The sequence below is a fragment of the Chiloscyllium plagiosum genome, unplaced genomic scaffold, assembly GCF_037043375.1.
Source record: "Chiloscyllium plagiosum isolate Xiang-an unplaced genomic scaffold, Cpla_swu_hap1 HiC_scaffold_48, whole genome shotgun sequence".
NCBI classification, from domain to species: domain Eukaryota; kingdom Metazoa; phylum Chordata; class Chondrichthyes; order Orectolobiformes; family Hemiscylliidae; genus Chiloscyllium; species Chiloscyllium plagiosum.
Window position 1 is genome coordinate 33,449,436 of NW_028270186.1, and position 19,879 is coordinate 33,469,314.

General features: G+C 45.5%; 1 long non-coding RNA gene across 7 annotated transcripts in view; it reads right to left on the reverse strand.

Moving 5' to 3' along the window:
* Nucleotides 1-519: 519 nt before the first annotated feature.
* LOC122546437 (uncharacterized) overlaps nt 520-19,879 on the reverse strand; it is a 44,123-nt gene continuing 24,763 nt past the window's right edge. For 6 of the 7 annotated variants that reach the window (XR_015754793.1, XR_015754796.1, XR_015754794.1 and 3 more), the window contains 4 exons: nt 19,495-19,602; nt 16,271-16,379; nt 10,942-11,048; nt 520-1,288 (listed from right to left, as the gene is read on the reverse strand). This is a non-coding gene — a long non-coding RNA (uncharacterized LOC122546437). Of the gene's footprint in view, nt 1,289-1,835; nt 1,939-10,941; nt 11,049-16,270; nt 16,380-19,494; nt 19,603-19,879 lie in introns of all 7 variants that reach the window. The other variant, XR_015754797.1, reaches the window with a different exon arrangement.

The window sequence follows — 19,879 nt, forward strand, 5'->3', positions numbered from 1 at the left end:
TTCTCACTCTGTCGCTTATAATGGTTTGCTTGGCCCATAATGGGCTTTGTTTGGAAATATTCAATTGGTTACACAAATGGTTTACTGCTGGTGATTAGGTGTCTAGATAAGAGTGGTGCTGGAAAAGCACAGCAGGTCAGGCAGGATCCGAGGAGCTGGAAAATCAACGTTTTGGCAAAAGCCCTTTTCCAGCACCCCTCTAATCTAGACTCTGGTTTCCAGCATCTGCGGTCCTCACTTTTGCACTGCTGGTGATTATATGTTAACCAAAAGCAAAATGGCGTAATGATGATTTTGATGGTGGGAAGTTTGCTGTGATAACATTTCTGGGTCGGAGAAATGGGGAAAAAAGAACGCTTCACAGCTCACAGAACGAGAACTGAAAAGCAGTTAAATCAAACCAAAGGTTCAGACAGGGAGGGAATATTTCCCTGGAGTTTGAGTAGCTGGAAAGTGATAGTATCCGGGAATAGACAGGATTTTGTTTTACAAAGGTTGAAAGTTTTAAAACTGTTATAGTCAGTTATTTTCTTTAATTTTATTTGTTGTGCAAAAAACTTTTACAACATTTTAAAACCAAAATTTACAAACCTTGTGTTAAAGATAAATGTTAAATAAAATCCATCAAACCATCCCTCACTGAAAACTGTTGTGGAAGTGCAATCTCCTGGAGAATCCCTGCCCCCTTCTTCCTACCCGGGCTCCATGGCTATATACATACCTGGGAGATAGCAGCAGGAGGAGACCATTCAGCCTTTCAATCCTGCTCCACCATTCAATGGGAAACAGCTGACCATCCAGCTCAGTCTCCTGTTCCTGCTATGCTCCAATCCCCTTTCATGACTTTACCTCGAAGAACTATATCTAAGCCCTCCTTTGGTTTCACTGCCTTTTGTTCCAGTGGCGTTGCTATGTTACTGTGTGGGTGTAGGCAGGGTTAATGTGATGGTGCTGGAGGATGCACTCAGCATTCCTTATCATCCTGCAGTAACATCAATTGGGTTTCAGCAACTAGAGATAGAAACCATTTCCAGGATATGGGCATCACTGGCTCAGCCAGCATTTATACCCCATCTCTCGTTACCCTTGAGAAGATGGTAGTGAGCTGCTGTCTTGACCCATTCGCAGTCCATTTGGCGCAGATAGACCGTCAATGCTGGGAGGGCGAGTGTTGCAGGATTTTGGCTGAGTGATTCTCTATCTTTGGTTCTTCAAATGTTGTTTAACTTAATCACGGTCTGCACATGATTTTGAGGTTTCAGTCTGCAAATCTTCACCATCTAGCACCCTGTATAAAGGAATATGTACAGGTTAGAAATTCAGAGCAGACAATTCTAGTTTCTCTGGAATATCTTTTTCCCCTTTCTTCCCCCAAAGCTGTAACCCTCCAGCTCTCTTACTCTCTCCCACCATTCTGACTCTACTACCCCCTACTGTACACCCTCCCCATTCTCATGGAATTGTTGACAAATAGGTCTATGCCACCACTTCCCGTCCCTGGTTAGACGCTGCACCCTTTCTGGGTTCACTTCCTTTCCCTCAGTTGCTGCAAGTCAGTAATGTAACAGCAGAATGAAACAAAACAGAAAGGGAGGTGGCAGATCCTGGACAGAATAGGAACCTTCAGTCTGGGAGAATGGGTCACATCCTTTGTTTCTCATTGGTTGATTCCAGTGTTATGACAAGTTGGGAATGTAACTTGGTCCCATGTAGGTGTGGTGACACTTTGATCCTCCAACAGATCAATACTACAAGCAAATACGTTCCTCCTCCAGACAATCACAGTGTGAAATACTTTCCACTAGTTACCCAAAAGCACATGCTCCAAAACTCACCCACATTCTGGACTTATGCAGTGCCAGGTTTCCCCACAGACGTGTGGTCCCTGCCTTGGAATTTGGGAGTTGCAGTCCTCATGCAGCCATTGGAGCCCTGTCTCTGGAACGTGAATTAAAAGTGTGGGATGGAGGATATTGTGTATCGGATCCCCATTCAGACACAAGGGACATGTGGGCTGTCACTTGGATTTACTGAGACATCCGCTTAGACAACCTGATTTCTGACGTAAGGAAAATAGATTCAGCCAATTGGGGGATAGGGAGGTTATTAAGGCGCAGTCGGCTTTAAGAAGAGGTGGCTCAGTGGCTAGCACTGCTGCCTCACAGCGTCAGGGACCTTAGGCGACTGTGTGGAGTTTACACATTCTCCCCATGTTTGCATGGTTTCGTGCAGTTCTCCAGTTTCCTCACACAGTCCAAAGATGCGCAGGTTAGGTGGATTGCCCATGCTAAATTGCTGACAGTGTCCATGCACATGCCGGTTAGAGAATTAGCCATGGGAAATGCAATGTTACAGGGAACGAGTGGGTCTGAATTGGATGTTCATCATCGGGTTGGTGTGGACTCGATGGATGAATACTCTGTTTCTGCACTATAGAGACTCTATTCTATTCTCATGAGGAAGAATGTACTTGTCTCGATGTGTTGTGAATCTGTGGAATTCCCTATTCAAAATGCAGTGGATGCCAGGACAATGAGCCAATTTAATGAAGAGATACAGATGTTGAATTTGCAATGAGATGAAGGGTGAGAGAGAGCAGGCGGGAAAATCCAGCTGAGACCGATGTGAGCTCAATCATCACCATATTAAATAGTGGGGCTGGTTCTCCTGTGCCCAGTGCTTATCTTCTTACGGTAATAACTGGAAAGCTGAATCCAAAAATCACCACCTTCACCAAAGGAGATTTTTGGAAAATGACCAGATAGTCAGGTGGATTAGCGTTCCAAGCTTAGATAGTGAGGAAATGTGTAGGAGATAATGATTTTGAAATTTTAAACTGAGGGGAGACAGTGATTTATGGTTTTAGATTGCGTCGTACATTGGCAGCGTCCAGAGTACGCTGTTGTGAATATATACCCTGTACTTTATTACAAAGCCAAGGTCACTGACAATGAAAACCAAAACACCCAGGAAACATCGCCTCCCCTCGTAATCTGATAAAAGACTTCTGATAAGTCTGATTGAACTTAGAACACTGATGGAAAGCTGGAAGATTAGATCCGCTCCCAAGATCCTGTGCTGAAACAAAAGGAGACTACAATAGGATGAGGCAGGAGTTGGCTAATGTAGACTGGAAACAAAGACTTTACGGTGGGAAAGTTGACGGACTGTGGGGGAATATCAAAGCAATTTTTTGAAGTGCTCAGCAAAAGTATATATCAGGGAAAAAGAAGGACTGGAGGAAAAGGAATAATCTGCCATGGGTGGCTCAGGAAATAAGAGAAGCTTCAGCAAAATCGACGTTTCAGGCAAAAGCCCTTCATGATTCCTGATGAAGGGCTTTTGCCCGAAACGTCGATTTTGCTGAAGCTCCTCGATGCTGCCTGAACTGGTGTGCTCTTCCAGCACCATTGATCCAGAATCTGGTTTCCAGCATCTGCAGTCATTGCTTTTACCCACGAAATAAGAGAGTCTATCAAACTGAAATAAAATGCATACAAATTGCCAAAGACCAAGGAGATTAGAAAAAACTTTAAAGATCAACAGAAAGCGAGATGGGATTGGGGGAGAAAAGTGATTAATACCTATCCCCAGGGCCAGAATAGCAGTTTACACTGCTAGAGGGGAACCTATTGTGTGGGGAACATATGGCCTCTGTAATTGTTGAAGCACTTAACTGTTACCATAGAGATAATCCTGATCAAGTTACAAATCACAGCACACTCCAAAAGCTTGTTCTTCCAAATAAACCTGTTGGACTATAACCTGGTGTTGTGTGATTTATAAGTTTGTTCACCGCACCCCAAAACCGGCTCCTCCACATGAGAATCCTGATAGATACCCCACTGAAACTGAAGCACCTGCCAGATACTTGAGGGAGCCACGGGGGCGTGGGGGAGGTGTGTGTGGTTTAACCACAAAGTGCTGAGCTGAACTCGACTTTCTAACTGCCGTTGCCATGGAGAGAATACTGAGAGACAGTCTCTATTCAAAGTCCCAAACCACAAAGGTATAAGAATGGGAGCGGCACATCGGACAGGCGGGGAGTTACCTGATGCTGCCTGGAGGTGTTCTGCATGTACACTATCCAGGTAACTGCCGTGTCTCATCAATAAAGACTCAAAGAAGACCTCTCAGACTTCTGTGCCCAGTTATTCCTACCCAGCAAGGTTCAGGAATACGAGTACACAGCAGTCAGTCTTCACAGTGGAGGATACGAAGAACATGCCAGTAATTGATAAGGAGACTGAGGAAGGTGAGGACCTAGATAATAACCATTATCGTGAAAGAGTTAGAGCTGGGCAAGCTAATGGAGCTAAAGGTACACAAGTCTCATTGCCCTGATGGAATACATCCCAGGATACCAGAGTTAATGGGAGAAATAGAAAATGCACTTAGAGTCATAGAAGCCTACAGCAGAGACAGGCCTTTGGCCCAAACTGGCCCATGCCAACCAGAATGTCCATCCACACTAACCCCATTTCCCTGCACTTGGCCCATTTGCTTCTGACCCTTTGCTATCCATGTATTTGTCCAAATGTCTTTTACCTGTTGTGAGTGTTCCTGCCTGAACCACTTCCACTGGCAGCTCATTCCGTATACATACCACCCTCTGTGTAAAACAGTTGCCCCTCAGCTTCCCTTTTATTCTTTCTCCTCTAACCTTAAACTGATCCAATCAAGCCGTCCAATCCTTGAGTTCCTGGGAAAAAGACTGAGTGCATTCACCTTATCCATGCCTCTCATGGTCTTATACACTTCTAGAAAAGAGCCCCCTCAGTTTCCTCTGTTCTAAACATTAAATCCTCACTTGTCCAACTTCTCCCTATAACTCAGACCCCTGAGCCCTGGCAACAGCCTTGTAAATTGTTCTGCACTTTTTACAGTTTAATAACTGAAACCTACATTACATTCATCATATTTCAAGTATTTCCCCACGGCGCTGGAAACGATGTGACAATGCCAATGGATTATAATCCATGATCGAGAATGAACTCCTTTACAACAATCCCGTTTTCATAGTGTTTCCCATGGTGCAGGTAGCCTTGTGTCTTTCTGGTTGCATGGTTAATTAAAGACTTGTCCTTCTACAAAGCAAAGTTGTGGCTTAATTGTTCCTGGGAAATGTGCCATGATTTTTCAGACTTTCAAAAACAAATGAAATCTCTCTCCCCAGTCATCATACTGACATGGACTTGGCTGTGTCTCAGTACTTTTGCAGTCACACTGAGATTTGAAATATTCGCCCACGGACAGAATGCACAGTTTTCCTTCCAGATGAAAAGGCCAATGATATTCAGATCGGCACGGATCAAGTAACCATCAGATCTGAACATGAAGTTCTATTTGTATTTCTCATCCGCAAATCCACCCTTTCAGTACCTTACAACAGAGCACCCAAGTTACCACTGTTAATACAGGATGGACATTCATAAGACAATTGTAGATTAAACTGTAGTTTCCTTGTTCCCCCAAAGCTTTAAACCTCAGTCTCACAATTTCTCTCTTCTGTGAACTGAAATCCAAACCAATCCCCCACTCCTTTCCTCCACACCCAGTTCTCACACACTCTCTCTTCGAATTCAGTTTCCTAGCTCCTGATGAGAACCATCCTGCATGCACTGCTTCCTGCAACTCTGGCCAAGACCCATCTTACTAAAATGAGCCAAATTAGAATTCTAATTGCAGGCCCATTCTTGTCCCTTTCCATAACAACCCTGAATCTTCACAAAAGAGTTCTGATAACTTTCTGCAAAACGCTGCACCACTGATAGTCTGATCACATGTCAGGGTAGCAAGAAAAGGGCCATTCCTCTGGGTCCTGCTCCCAGAGGGATGAAGCTGCTAATGATAGATTAATCCCTCACACCCACAGCCTCCTTCCCAGGCACTGACCTATACTGCGCATACTCCCACAGTTGCCAGCACTGCACCCATGCACTGGTCTCCCCTCCTACAGCACGTGCTCCCGATCATACAGGAGTCCGGGTGATTGACAGCAGCTGCTGCCCAATATATCAGAATCCCTACAGTATGGAAACAGGTCCTTCGGCCAAACAAGTCCAGACCGACCCATTCCCCCTAACTAATGAAACTAATACTATGGGCAATTTAGAATGGCCAATTCACCTGACCTGGGCATCTTTGGATTGTGGGAGGAAACCGGAGCACCCGAGGGAAACCCGCTCAGACACGGGGAGAATGCGCAAACTCCACACAGACAGTCGCCGTGGCCGGAATCGAACCCGGGTACCTGGTGCTGTGAGGCAGCAGTGCTAACCACTGAGCCGTCTCTATCGACGGGAGGGGGCGGGGCTGGAAGACAGGGACAATGGGAGTGTGAACAGTGAATGAATGTGGATGACACTGGGGGATGGACAGGTCATTGAGGGACAGGATCAGTGCAGCAGCAGGAGGGGATCCTGGACAAACTGAGCAATGGGAGAGTCTGACAGGAGAGAAACTACAGGAAGGTTCTGTTTGGAGGCTCAGGCAGGGACAGCTGGGAGACAGCATGGCCTGGTGGCTTGGGCAGGTTTACTAATCAGCCTCTTCAAAGATGCTATTACTCAACTCTGAGCCTGATCCTCCTAGTCCAGAGGTAAGGACACTTACATTTTTTTCCAGGTGGGCAAGAGACAGGCACTGCCTGTATTGGTGACATTAACAAGACTCAATACAGAGTCACTGACAAAATGCTGGTGTACTTGAACTTCATCCAGAATATTAACACCTATAACTGGGCAACGCAGACCCCAATGTACAGAGTTAAATCCTGGATACTAATAACAGCTTTGTGCATGGGAAATCATATCTCATGAATTTGACTCAGTTTTTTTGAAGAAGTAACAAAGAGGATTGCTGAGGTCAGAACATGGATATGGTCTACATAGACTTCAGTAACGTGTTTGACAAGGTTCCTCATGGGAGACTGGTCAGCAAGGTTAGATCGCATGGAGTACAGAACTGGCCCGAAGGTAGAAGGCAGAGGGTGCTTTTCAGGCTGGAGGCCTGTGACCAGTGGAGTGTCACAAGGATCGGTGCTGGATCCACAACTTTTCGCCATTTATATCCATGATTTGGATGTGAACATAAGAGGTATTGTAAGTACGTTTGCAGGTGACACCAAAATGGGAGATGTAGTAGACAGTGAAAAGATTACCTCAGAGTACAAGAGGATCTGGATCAGATGGGTGAATGGACTGAGGAGTTCAGTTTAGAAAAATGCGAGCTGCTGCATTTTGGAAAAGCAAACTTTAGCAGGATTTATACAGTTAATAGCAAGTTCCTGGGGAGTGCTGCTAAATAAAGAGTCCTTGGAGTGCAGGTTCATAGTTCCTTGACAGTAGAGTAGCAAGTAGATAGGATTGTGAAGGCAGCAGTTGGTCTGCTTGTCTTTACTGGTCAGAGCATGGAGTATAGGGGTTGGAAGGTCACATTGCGGCTGTACAGGACATTACAAAAGTTGCTGAATCAATATTCCATATCATTCTGTTCTCCTTCCTATCAGATGGATATTCTTAAACTTTGAAGAGATCAGAAAAGAATTATAGTATGTTGCCAGGGTTGGATAGGCTGTTTTCCCTGGGGCGTCAGAGGCTGAATGGTGACCTGAAAGAGATTTTTAAAATCAGGCTGGGCATGGATACGGTAAATAGACAAGATATTTGCCCTGCAGTGGGGGGAGTACAGAACTAGGGGACTGGGAAGGAGGGTAGGCAGACGGGGGGGGGGGGTGTGGATCGAGAGGGGTGAGACAGAAATGGCTGGGGAAAGAGGGGGGGTGACAGAGAGGGCGGCACAGAGACAGGTGGGGACAGAAAGTGGGATTAGAGAGGAGGGGAACAGACAGGGGGAACGGGGGGAGGCTGACAGAAAGGGGGAACAGGCCGAAGGGGGGGGGGTGGTAAAACAGGCCGACAGAGGGGAGGGACGGACAGAGTGGGGGGAGACGGAGGGGGGGAGCAGACAGAGCGGGAGAGACGGGGGGAACAGAGGGGGAAGATGGAGAGTTATTTTATAGATCTAAAACTCAACCCTGTTCCTGTTTTCTCCTCCTCACCTTAATTCCCTCTGGAGGGCTCAGAACAACTGTATAGTTCTTGGAAAGTAGAGTTTCAGGGAGATCAGGTGCTGAAAGTGGCATTTGGGACACTAACATTGAATGGAATGTGCTGATTCGATTCGATTCCACTCTCTGTGTGGTGTTTGCACATTCTCCCTGTGTGTCTGCGTGGGCTTCCTCTGGGTGCTCTTAATTTCCGCCCACAAATCCAAAGACATGCAGGCTAGCTGGATTAGCTTTGGGTAATGGTAGGTTACAGAGTTAGGGTGGAATGCTGTTCCGATGGTTGGTATGGTCTCATGGGCCGAAAGGCCTGCTTCCACACTGTGGGGATTCTGTCACTGAGTATAGGGGTTAGGAGGTCACGTTGTGGCTGAGTAGGGCATTGGTGAGGCCAGTTTTAGAATACTGCATTCAATTGTGGTCTCCCTGATTTCAGAAAGATGTTACCAGAAGAGGACTAAACCTCTTAATGACAAGTTCTTGGGAAGTGTTGACAGACAAACAGACCATGCAGTGTGGGTGGATAGTTCCTTGAAAGTGTGGTTGAAGGTAGACAGGTCAGTGAAGGTGGTGTTTAGTATGCTAGCTGTTATTGGGCAGTGCATTGAGGATAGGAGTTGGGAGATCATGTTCGGCCACTTTTGGAATCCCATACTGCTTTCAATTCCAGTCTCCCTGCTATAGGAAAGATGTTGGGAAATTTGCAAGAGTTCAGAAAAGTTTTTCCAGGGTGTTGCCAGTATTGGAACATTTGAAACATAGGGAGAGGCTGAATCGGCTGAGGCTATTTCCCTGCAGCACTGGACACTTTAGGTGGCTTTATCGAACTTTATAAAATTATGAGGAGCAATGATAGGGTGACTAGTCATGGTTTCTTTTTTCCCAGGTAGGGGAGACCAAACAAATATGAATCTTTTTTCCAAGGTGGAAATGACAAATTCTATAGGAGAGATGGCAAGTTTAAAGGATATGAAAACCGAAACAACTGAAGATGCTGTAAACCAGGAAGAGAAACAGAAGTTTCTGGAAAAGCTCAGCAGGTCTAGCAGCATCTGTGAAAAGAAATTAGAGTTAACGTATCTGAGGAAGGGTGACCAGACCCGAAACTTTAACTGATTTTTTTCTTCACAGGTGTTGCATGACCTGCTGAGCATTTCCAACAACATCTGTGCAAGTTTAAACGGAGTTGTTTGGAGTATCTACCTGAGAGTAACTTTATAAAGTGCGAGTGAGACCACATCTGGAGTAATAACAGAAGTTTTGGTCCCTTTATTTCAGGAAATGTGTCATTTCATCAGAGGCATTTCACAGAAAATTGATTGGGATGAACCCTGGATTGCAGGGATTATCTTTTAAGAAAAGGCTGAAGATATTGGGTCTCTACTTACTGGATTTGGGAAGAATGAGAGGTGATCGCATTGTAACAAGTAGGATTCTTAAGGAGTTTGACAGGGTAAATACTGAGCGATGTTTCCCATCATGAGGGAGTCTGGAACCAGATTCTGGGTCACTCACGGAATCACGGGTTCTGTTTTGGATTCGTCAAGTTTAAGGCAACACTGACACAGGTCAGGGGTTTCAGTAGCAATGGAGCTGGGGTGAGGTGGAGATAAGCAACATTTTAAGAGTTTGAAATTCCTGGTGTTTGTGATTGTGTAGATGTCTGATCAGAAGGTCATCTTGGGGTCAGATATGAGAGCAATATTGTGAAGGGTGCGGTTCTGTCTCAGATAGTTCCCAGTGGGAGGGAGGGGCTCAGCAATAAGGGAAAGTAATTTGTAATAGCAACTGAAGACAATGGCTTTAACCATTGCAACGTTCCGTTGCAGGAAATTGCAGCCAATCGCGTAGTGGGAGCGTGATGAGCAGTTTGATAACTGATTAATGGAGAGCGATGATGGTGAGGGAGAGCTGGGCATTGTCAGTGTACATGTGAAACCTAACACGGTGCTTTTGGACAATGTCACCTCCTGGAAGTATGTAAATGAGAAACAGGAGGGACCGAGGAGAGATCCTTAAGGGACACCAATTACAAGGAATTAAGAAAGGAAAGGGAGAGTTGGGATGGAGCAGGTTGTTCCAACAACGGTGGGGTCAAATATTAGTTTGCAGCAGAATGGGAGAGAAGGACATAAACAGAAAAGACAGACAGATAGAACAAGGAACAATATGTGATTTGGTGAGGGGGAGTGATGAGGAGGAGGAGCAGCCCAACTCCAAAAGCACTATTCCTACATTAGTGACATCACCCAACTCCACCCTAGTCTCAGCTTATTTACTGAAATACTCGTCTATCCCTGTGTTATCTCCAGACTTCATTGTCCAAACACACTCCTGGCCAAGCTCCAACATTCAACTTACATGTAATCTCAAGAGTATCTAAAACCCTACTGCCCAAGTGCTCACTTGTACCAAAACTTGTTGATCCATCAAAAGGCTCCTATTAACAAGCAACAATTTAAAATTCTCACCTTTGATGTAAATCCTGGCTGTGAACATCCCCGTCTCCCTGCACCACACAACCTGTGAGACCCCGACAACTCATTTTCTTTCAGACTCCCAACGATGAGTTTATTCATTGCTTCACCTGTCTGGCTGTTTCTACTGTTACCAAGACAACACGGTCTGGAATTCCCACCCTAACCCTCTCAGACCTGCTTTCCTCCTTTAAGGTATTCCTGAAAACCTGTTTATTTGGCAATTCTTTTGATCACCTGACCTAATATTCCCATCTGTGGCCTTATGTCAGAAGTTCTCAATAGTATTTCTGTGGAATTATAAACATGATAAAAAAACAACAAACTGTTGATGATTTGCACATACATTGTGAACTCTTCACTGTCGCTGAGTGAATAATCTAAAACAGCTCTTACCCAAACACATTGTGGGAGCACCTTCACCACACGAACTGCAGCTGTACAAGGAAGTCAAACATCACCTTCTCCCCAGGTAATGGGGCTTTGGCATTGATCACTGGTATCTGTGGAGGGAGAAACACACAGTTGATATTTCAGGGAGTGCAAAATGCATTATAGGGAGGGAAAATGGTGCAGAATTTGGGATTTTCAAATTTGTGTTTTACAATATGCACTAAGTTCTGTAAAACCTCTCATCCCATACCATGAAAATTTCCTCCTCTTCCTGGTCCTTTCCTTTCCCCTGCCCTGCACCTTCACACAATGCCTTGGCCACAACAACACTGTGCTGTCAGTGAAGTTTATCACGTGGTTGAGTATTGTCCCGCCCCTCATTTACTCCGATTGGTTGAAGGCCCAACTAGCAACTCTCGCCCCCGTTCCCCCACTCTTATTGGTCCTGCGCTGACATCAATAATTCGAGGCCCATTGTGCGCTGGAGCATGCTCAGTGCTTCCTGCTTTTGCTGTTGTTCATCAGGTATGAGAGAGAGAGGGCTCATCCCTGTTTCTCCTGATGTCAGACAATAACAACAACTACCTGCATTGTATGGAGCCTTTCACACTGACAAATCTCCAAAAATGCTTCATGAATGATGGAAACGTTGATTAAAGAGAACGATTTTTAGATACATCTTTAAGGCGGACAGAGGGGGTTCGGGAGGATATTCCAAAGGTTTGTGTCCTTGGCAGCTTCAATCGTGGAGTGATATAGGTGGGCAACAGCTTACAATGGAGACAGTGGCTAACCATAGGTTAACAACCTCATGTCGTAGCCCCCTACCCCACACACCAGGCCTTGTTCTCACAGCCTGCCATTACACATTACCTATGGTTAGCCATTAACAGTCTCCATTAACAACTAGTCACCCTCCCCCATCCAGATGGTTATCCTTTATCCAACTGTTCTTCTCACTCTATCCCCACCTATCCTTTACTCCTTTTATCCTTCCCCCACACTATTTTCTGCACATAAACTGACTTTTATTCTCAGTAACATCTGTTCTGTGGAAGGGACACCGGATCTTAAACTGTAACTCTGATTTCTCTTCACAGATGCTGCCAGACCTGCTGAGCATTTCCAGAACCTCCTGGTTGCTGTTTCTGATTTACATCTTCCGCAGTTCTTTTGGTTTTAATTTACCGGGAGTTTGAAATTCAGGTCCAACAGCATCTGTCCCAGTCTCTGCTGTCTCTCCCAACCCCAAACAGTGACACTGCACTTGCACAGCTCATGGACAGGTGTTGTCTTGCTGGCCACACCCCTCATTCAATCTCATTGGCTGCAGGACCACACAGACTCTTCTCCCATTGGTCTAGAGCTGCTGTCAATCAGCCGGGCCCAATTGTGATGAGAGTGGAGGGCTAATCCCTCTCTCTGCCCTGGGATAAGCTTCATCATTCACAGTGAATGGGGCAGTATCACAGAGCACAGGGCCTGGGGGCTATTCAGCCCATTGGGGCTGTACTCTCTCCCTCTAGAGATGCTGCAAGTCTGTCCCAAGTCCCCTCCCATGTGCCCACAGCCCCCCAAATCTTTCCTTGAAAAGTAAATTCCAAGTCTGTTTCAGAATACCTGCTGAATCTGTGTCGTTCAGAGTGTTCCAGATGCTCAGAACTTACTGAGTAAAATAGTGTTCACATTTTCACCTTGTATTATTGGCCAATTACTTGAAAATAGTTGCTAAAAATTGTGACAATGTTAACAATTCCTCTCTCTCTCTGCAAATTTAAGACCTTGGAACCAAATCTGCACCAGATCGAAATCACTGCTTCACCTTCTCAGCTCCAAGGATAATTATCTGAGCTTCAGCTAGCTCTCCACAAAATAGAGGAATGCATCTTAATTTATTAAGATCAAAGAAAGAGACCTTCGGTCCAATTCGTCCGTGCCAACAAGGAATCCTAAACTAATGGATTCCCATTTACCATCTATTGGCCTGTATCCATCGAAACCCTTCTTATTCATGTACCCAATTGGAAGCCTTTTAAATGTTGTGATTTTGTCAGCCTCCACGACTTCATCTGGTAGCTCCTCCCATACACACACACCACACTCAGCTTGAAAACGTTGCCACTTATATCGCTTTTAAATCTTTGCCCTCTCAACTTCAACCCATGTGCTCTCGTTTTGGATGCACCTAACCTGAGGGAAAAGGACGCCAGCTGCTCACCTTATTCACACCCCTCGTGATTTTATAAATCTCCATGAAGTCACCTCTCAGTCTTTGACTCTCCAGATAAAATAGCCCCAGCCTATTCAGCCTCTCCATGTAGCCCAAATCCTCCAATCCTGGCAACGATTTTGTAAATCAGGTTTCACAACATCCTTCCCAGAACGGGGAAATTCAAACTGAAAACGGAATTCCAGAAGTGGCTTAATCAACGTTCTGTCCAGCCACAGTATGACGTCCCAGCTTCTGTATTCAATGCATTGACCAATAACGGAGAGTGTTAATGGAGTCCCATTTGCCAGCGGTTCACCCTTATCCCTCTAAAACCTTCCTCTTCATATACCCAATCAAATGCCTTTTAAATGCTGCAATTGTACTAGCCTCCACCCCTTCCTCTGGCAGTTCATTCCATACTTGCAATGCCCTCAACATGAATAAGATGCCCCTTAGATCCCTTTTAAATCTTTTCCCTCTCACCTTAAGCCTGTACCATCTAGTTCTGGACCCACCGAACTTGGGAAAAAGTCCCTGACTGCTCGACTTATCCATGCCCTTCATGATTTTATAAGATCACCTCTCAGCCTCCAACTCTCCAGGGAAAATAGTCCCAGTCTATTAAGCCTTTTCCAATAGCTCAAACCGTCCAACCCTGGCAAAATCCTTGCAAATATTTTCTGAACCCTTTCAAGTTTCTCAACATTATTCCAAGAACGGGGAGATTGGAACTGAAAACAGAATTCCAGACGGGCTTTAATCAGTGCCCTGTCCAGCCACAATATGACGTCACAACAGCTGCATTCAATGCATTGACCAATAACTGGGGGGGGGTATGCTGCATTCACTACCCCGCTTACCTGTGACTCTACTTTCAAGGAACTATTCCAAGATCTCTTTGTTCAGCAGTGTTCCCCAGGACTTTACCATTAAGTGTATAAGTCCTGCCCTGATTTGCCTTTCCAAAATACAACAGCTCACATTTATCTAAATTGAACTCTGTCTGCCATTCCTCGTCCCAGTGGCCTATCTGATCAAGATCCTGTTGTATTCTGAACTAACCTTCTTCACTGTCCACAACACCTCCAATTTTGGTGTCTTCTGTAAACCTACTGACCATACCTCATATAGTCACATCCAAGTCATTTATTTAAGGGCCCAATATCCATCCTTGCAGCACATTGCTCCTCACAGGCCTCCAGTCCGCAAAGCAACCCTCCATCATCATCCTCTGTCTCCTACCTTCAAGGCAGTTTTGTAATGGCTTGCTCTCCCTGCATGCCATGTTACCTAACCCTGCTAACCAGTCTGCTTTGTGGACCCTTGTTGAATGTCCATATAAACAACATTCACCGCCTGGCTTCATCAATTTTCTTTGTCACTTCAAAACATTCAGTCAAGTTAGTGAGACATAATTGTGCACGTACAAAGCCACATTGACTCTCCCAGTCATTCCTTACCTTTCCAAAATAGATGGATATCCTGTCCCTCAGAATCCCTTCCAACAACTTGCCTGCCACTGACTTCAGGCTCACTGTTCTCTTGTTCCATGGCCTCTCCTTACCACCTTTTTTAAAATAATGGCACCTCACCTGTCGCTATCAATGATACAAATACCTCAGGAGAGCTGAAAATGTGTTGCTGGAAAAGCGCAGCAGGTCAGGCAGCATCCAGGGAACAGGAGAATCGACGTTTCGGGCATAAGCCCTTCTTCAGGAAGAGCTTATGCCCGAAACGTCGATTCTCCTGTTCCCTGGATGCTGCCTGACCTGCTGCGCTTTTCCAGCAAAACATTTTCAGCTCTGATCTCCAGCATCTGCAGACCTCACTTTTACCTCAGGAGAGGCCCAACAATCACTTCACTAGATTTCCAGAAAGTTCCAGAATACACCTGATCATTTTCCAGGGCTTTATCCACCTTGATGCGATTTAAGACATCCAGTACCACCTCCTCTGTAACATGGATACTTTTCAAGTTATCACTGTGTATTTCTCCAAACTCTCGAGCTTCCATATACTTCTCCAGTAAAAATGACGTGAAATATTTGCATATCTTTCGCACTCCCTGTGGTTCCATAGACAGCTTTGTTGACCTTTAAGGGGTCCTATTCTCTGGGCCAGTTAATGTTTTGTTTGTGATATATTTGTTTAATCTCTTTGGATTCTATTCCAGGACATCCCAGAAAGGCCTACTTCACGGACCGTAAATTTCCTCTGACTTGATCAACACATACCCTCCACTTCCCGCACCTCCGCCTTTACCCCACCCCTCCAGCCACAATAAAGAATATAACCCTGCGGTCTTCACCTTCCACCCACTAATCTCCAGTTACAGCACATTAACCTCTGTCATTTCTGCTACCTAAAGTCAGACCCCACCACCAGAGACATATTTCCCTCCCCACCTTTATCTGCGTTCCGCAGAGACCATTCCCGCTGTGCCTTCCTTGTTCGGTCCACACCCTCCCACCAACCCACGCTCCACATCCTTGACCCTCCCTTGCCGCCATGGGAGATGTAAAACATGCGGCCACACCTCCCTCTGACATCTGTCCAAGTTCCCAAAAGGGTCTTTTCACATCAGGCAGAGATTTGCCTGCACATCCCAAAACCTCATATACTGCATCTGGACACTATGGGAAGAAGGGCTTATGCCCGAAACATCGATTCTCCTGTTCCTTGGATGCTGCCTGACCTGCTGTGCTTTTCCAGCAATACATTTTCAGCACTGGGGAGAATGTGCCAACTCCAACAAAGACAGTTGCCCAAGGCTGGAATCAAACCCAGGTCCCTGGTGCAGAGGAAGCAGTGCTAACCACTGAGCCACAATACTGTGGGATCTTTGGTGCTGATGTGCTGCCCCACTGATACCTCAGTCACTCACCCTGCCTCATTTCCTAAGATGAGTGATGAGTGAAATTATCGCTAGACAGTTAATCCAGAGACCCAGATAAGGTTCTGGGGACCCGGGTTTGAATCCCATCACGGCAGATTTTGGAACGTGAATTCAATAAATATCTGGAAAAAATAATCTAGTGACAACAAGGATTCCACTGTCAATTGTTGGAAAACCCATCTGGTTCACTAATGACCTTTAGGAAAGGAAAATGCCATCCTTACCTGGCCTGGTCTGCATGGGACTCCAGACCTATAGCAACGTGGTTGACTCTTAACTGCCCTCTGGGTAAATGCAGCAATAAATGCTGGCCGAGCCAGTGACAGCCTTATCCTGTGAATGAATAAAGAAACAGGTCAGGTTTTGTTCCTTCTCTAGTAGGTACATCCTACAAACTGAATCTGAAATGTTCTCGTACACACTGAACAAATACCTTTCCATCCAAACCCTTAACACTACAGCACTCCGAGGCTATGTTGGTAAAGTTAAAACCCCTTATCATTGCATCCATATTATTCTTACATATAACTGAGGTCTCCTGGCAAAATTGTGTCTCAATTCCCCGCAGACTATTGGGAGAGAGTCTATAATACAATCCCAGTAAGATGGTCATCCCTTTGTTATTTCTCAGTACCAACCAAATAACTTGCCTGGATGTACTCCCAGGAAGATCCTCCTGAAGCCCAAGCATAATGTTGTCCTAATCAAAAACACCTCTCTCCCTGCTCTGTTGCCCCATTTCTATACTTGCTATAGCATCTATACCCTGGAACATTAAGCTGCTAGTCCTATCCATCCCTGAGTGATGCCTCTGTAATTGCTGTAATATCCCAGTCACATGTTCAAAACCAAACCCTGAGCCCACCTCCCTGACCTGTCAGGTCTCTTGCACTGAAATAAATGCAGTGCAACTGGTCCGTCCCACTTTATTCTGTGGCTTGCTCTTGCCTGCCTTGACAGTCTGACTGGTGAACAGTACCAGCCTCAGACTCACCTCTTTTCTCACTATCTCTTTAGGATTACCCCGACTCCCTCACTGGTTTAATGCCTCCCGAGAGGCACTAGCAAATCTCCCTGTTCGTCAGGACCCCATGCTTTCCCCTTCCTATACCATTGGTACCAATGTACAATGTCCTCCCACTGGTTATTTTCCCTTTTGAGAATATTCCGCTCCCTCTGTGAGACATCCTTGACACTGGCACCAGGGCAGCATCACCCCATTCTGATGTCTCACTGTCAGCTGCAGAAATGGCAGACTGTGCCCCTGACTGGAGAGTCCCCTATCACCATCGATCATGTGGAACTGGATATACCTCACATTATGTTAGAAGCCAGTCTCAGTACCAGTAACTTGATTGTCAGTGCTACATTCCCCTGAAAGTCTATTACCACCTACATTTTCCAAAACAATACACTTGCCTGAGATGGGGATAGCCACAGGAGACTCCTGCAGTACCGACCTACACCGCCCCCCCAGCTTTCCTGGCGGTAACCCATCTACCTGACTGTATCTGCAGTATCCTGCATTCCTGAGACTGCCACCTATCACACCCCCGGCTCCTGTCAATTCCTCACTGCCTTTAATCACTCCTCCACCAATCCATGCGTTCCAATAGGATTTGCAAACTCACTTGCTGCAGTCATAATCATCAGGATCATTGAAACTCTCCCTAATCTCCCACATCCGACAGGAACAGCACGCCACTCTACAACAGGCCATCTCTCCGCCTTAACAATCTACAGACCAAGACAAAGGCAGAGTCTTACTGCTCAAAACACACTGCCCGAGAATAACTTAATGCTTACGGTTCATATCTTAAACATTTAATCAAGGGACCGTAAGACTTTAAAAAGAAATCCTCACCTTACTCACGATTGTAGATTGAATAAAATAAAACCGACTAAGATTGATATTAGAAGAGACTGAAACTCATTGAGCTGATCCCTGGCTCGGAGTACTTCCAAGGGTGAGGTCTCTCTGAGGGCAGCTGTGAAATGTCACTGTTTCTCTTCTCTGCCCACTCCATTTCCAGAGAGATTTTTAACTTCACAGCAAGTCAGCTCAGAGAGGTCACTGCTTGGTTTTATTCACTGGGGGTTGCCTTTGCTGCCCAGACCAGTATTTATTGGCCACCTTTACTTGTCTTGGAGAAAGTGGTGGTGAACCGCCTCCCTGAAATGCTGCAGTCCATGTACACCACAGTGATGTTTGGACAACAATCCCCCTCTGGCCCCACGTCCCTCCCGATCTCTGTAATCCCCCTCCGGCTTCAGAAATTACATGTCCGTGGCATAAGATTTTTATTTGGATTCATTTTTGTTTCATAACCCCCGCCCCTCCCAAAAAAAGTGAAATATTTGGCCCCAAACAAATTTCTGTTGATTGACCTTTCGGAGAGGCTGACACATGGACGTTGCAGTATTTTATCTCACATTGTACACCTAGAATGATGGAACTTTCTTTTAAACATTGCTAAAAGGGAGGCAATGGCTTAATGGTATTCCTGCCAGATGAGTGACATGTGCAATGTTCCGAGGATTCGGGATAGAATCCCAACATGGCTGATGGTGCCATCGGAATTCAATACAATCTCGAATGAAAAGGCGAATGATGACCATGACACTATTGTCGATTGTTAGAAACCCACCTGGTTCACTAATGTCCTGTAGGGAAGGGAACGGTCATCCTCACCTGGTCTGGCCAACATGTGACTCCAGACCCACAGCAATGTGGTTAACTCTCAACTGCCCTCAGGAAAAATACTTTACAAACTGTTAACAAATACTCCGCAGGTATCACTTAAAAACTGGCTGTTCCCATTGGGACCATGTGAATATCTGAAGGGCCTGAACTAAAACTGAGTTTCAGCTTCACCTTCTCCCTGTCTCACATCAGTCTGTTTACACCCAACTCCAGAACACACTCATTGAGCCAAGCAGCCCTCACAGTTGCAGCCCTGTCATCTTCATTGTCTGCTCATACCTACATTGCCCTCAGCCTCCTGTACTGTTCCAATGCATCTCAATGGGAGCTCAGGAACAGCACCTCATCTTTCAATTCAGCCCTTTGTAACCCCAGAGTCAACATGGACATCAGCAGTTTCTGAATGAACAGACAGTTGTCAGAAGCTGGAACATTCCACCTGAAAAGGTACTGGAATTTGAGTCCAAAAGGATTTTTAATGGGAAGTTTGCAGGTAATTGAAAACATGAAGTTTACAGGTTAGCATCATGAAGTGGGTGGTTGGGTCTAAATCTGAGAGTTCTTCCAAAGAGACGAGGTGTAATTTGGATAAATCTGTGCTCCTTCTCAGGCCAATATCTCCTTCCTCAGCTGCAGGGCCCAGAACAGAGCACACACCCAAAGGGTGATCCAACCACGAATTTGTACATCTTTCTGCTTAACAAAAATATTGGAGATATCTTCCCACAAACAGAACAGACAAACCTTTCTCCTTCCACAGTTAAATGCCAATGATATTCAGATCCTGATGACTCCATTGACTGTAAAAACTTGCTTTTGAGATCCCAGCCTCAATTATTCTGATTTAATATCCTATGAAATGAATTCACAAAACAAAACTCAAAGTCAGTACAGGAAGAATATAAGGACATACTTTTTTCTTGGTATGTGCTTGATGTGTAAATGCCTCTCTTCAAGTTGCACGCCTCCCCCCACCCATCCTAGGAAGGGGACATGCACATGCGCTTCACTGAACCTTACCCCCAATAAAAATGGCGGCCATATCCCAGGACCTTTCACCGCCTGAGGGCCGCAGCCATTTTCCCATCTGCTGCAAACGCGGGATTAAGAGTTTCTAATTCAGACTTAC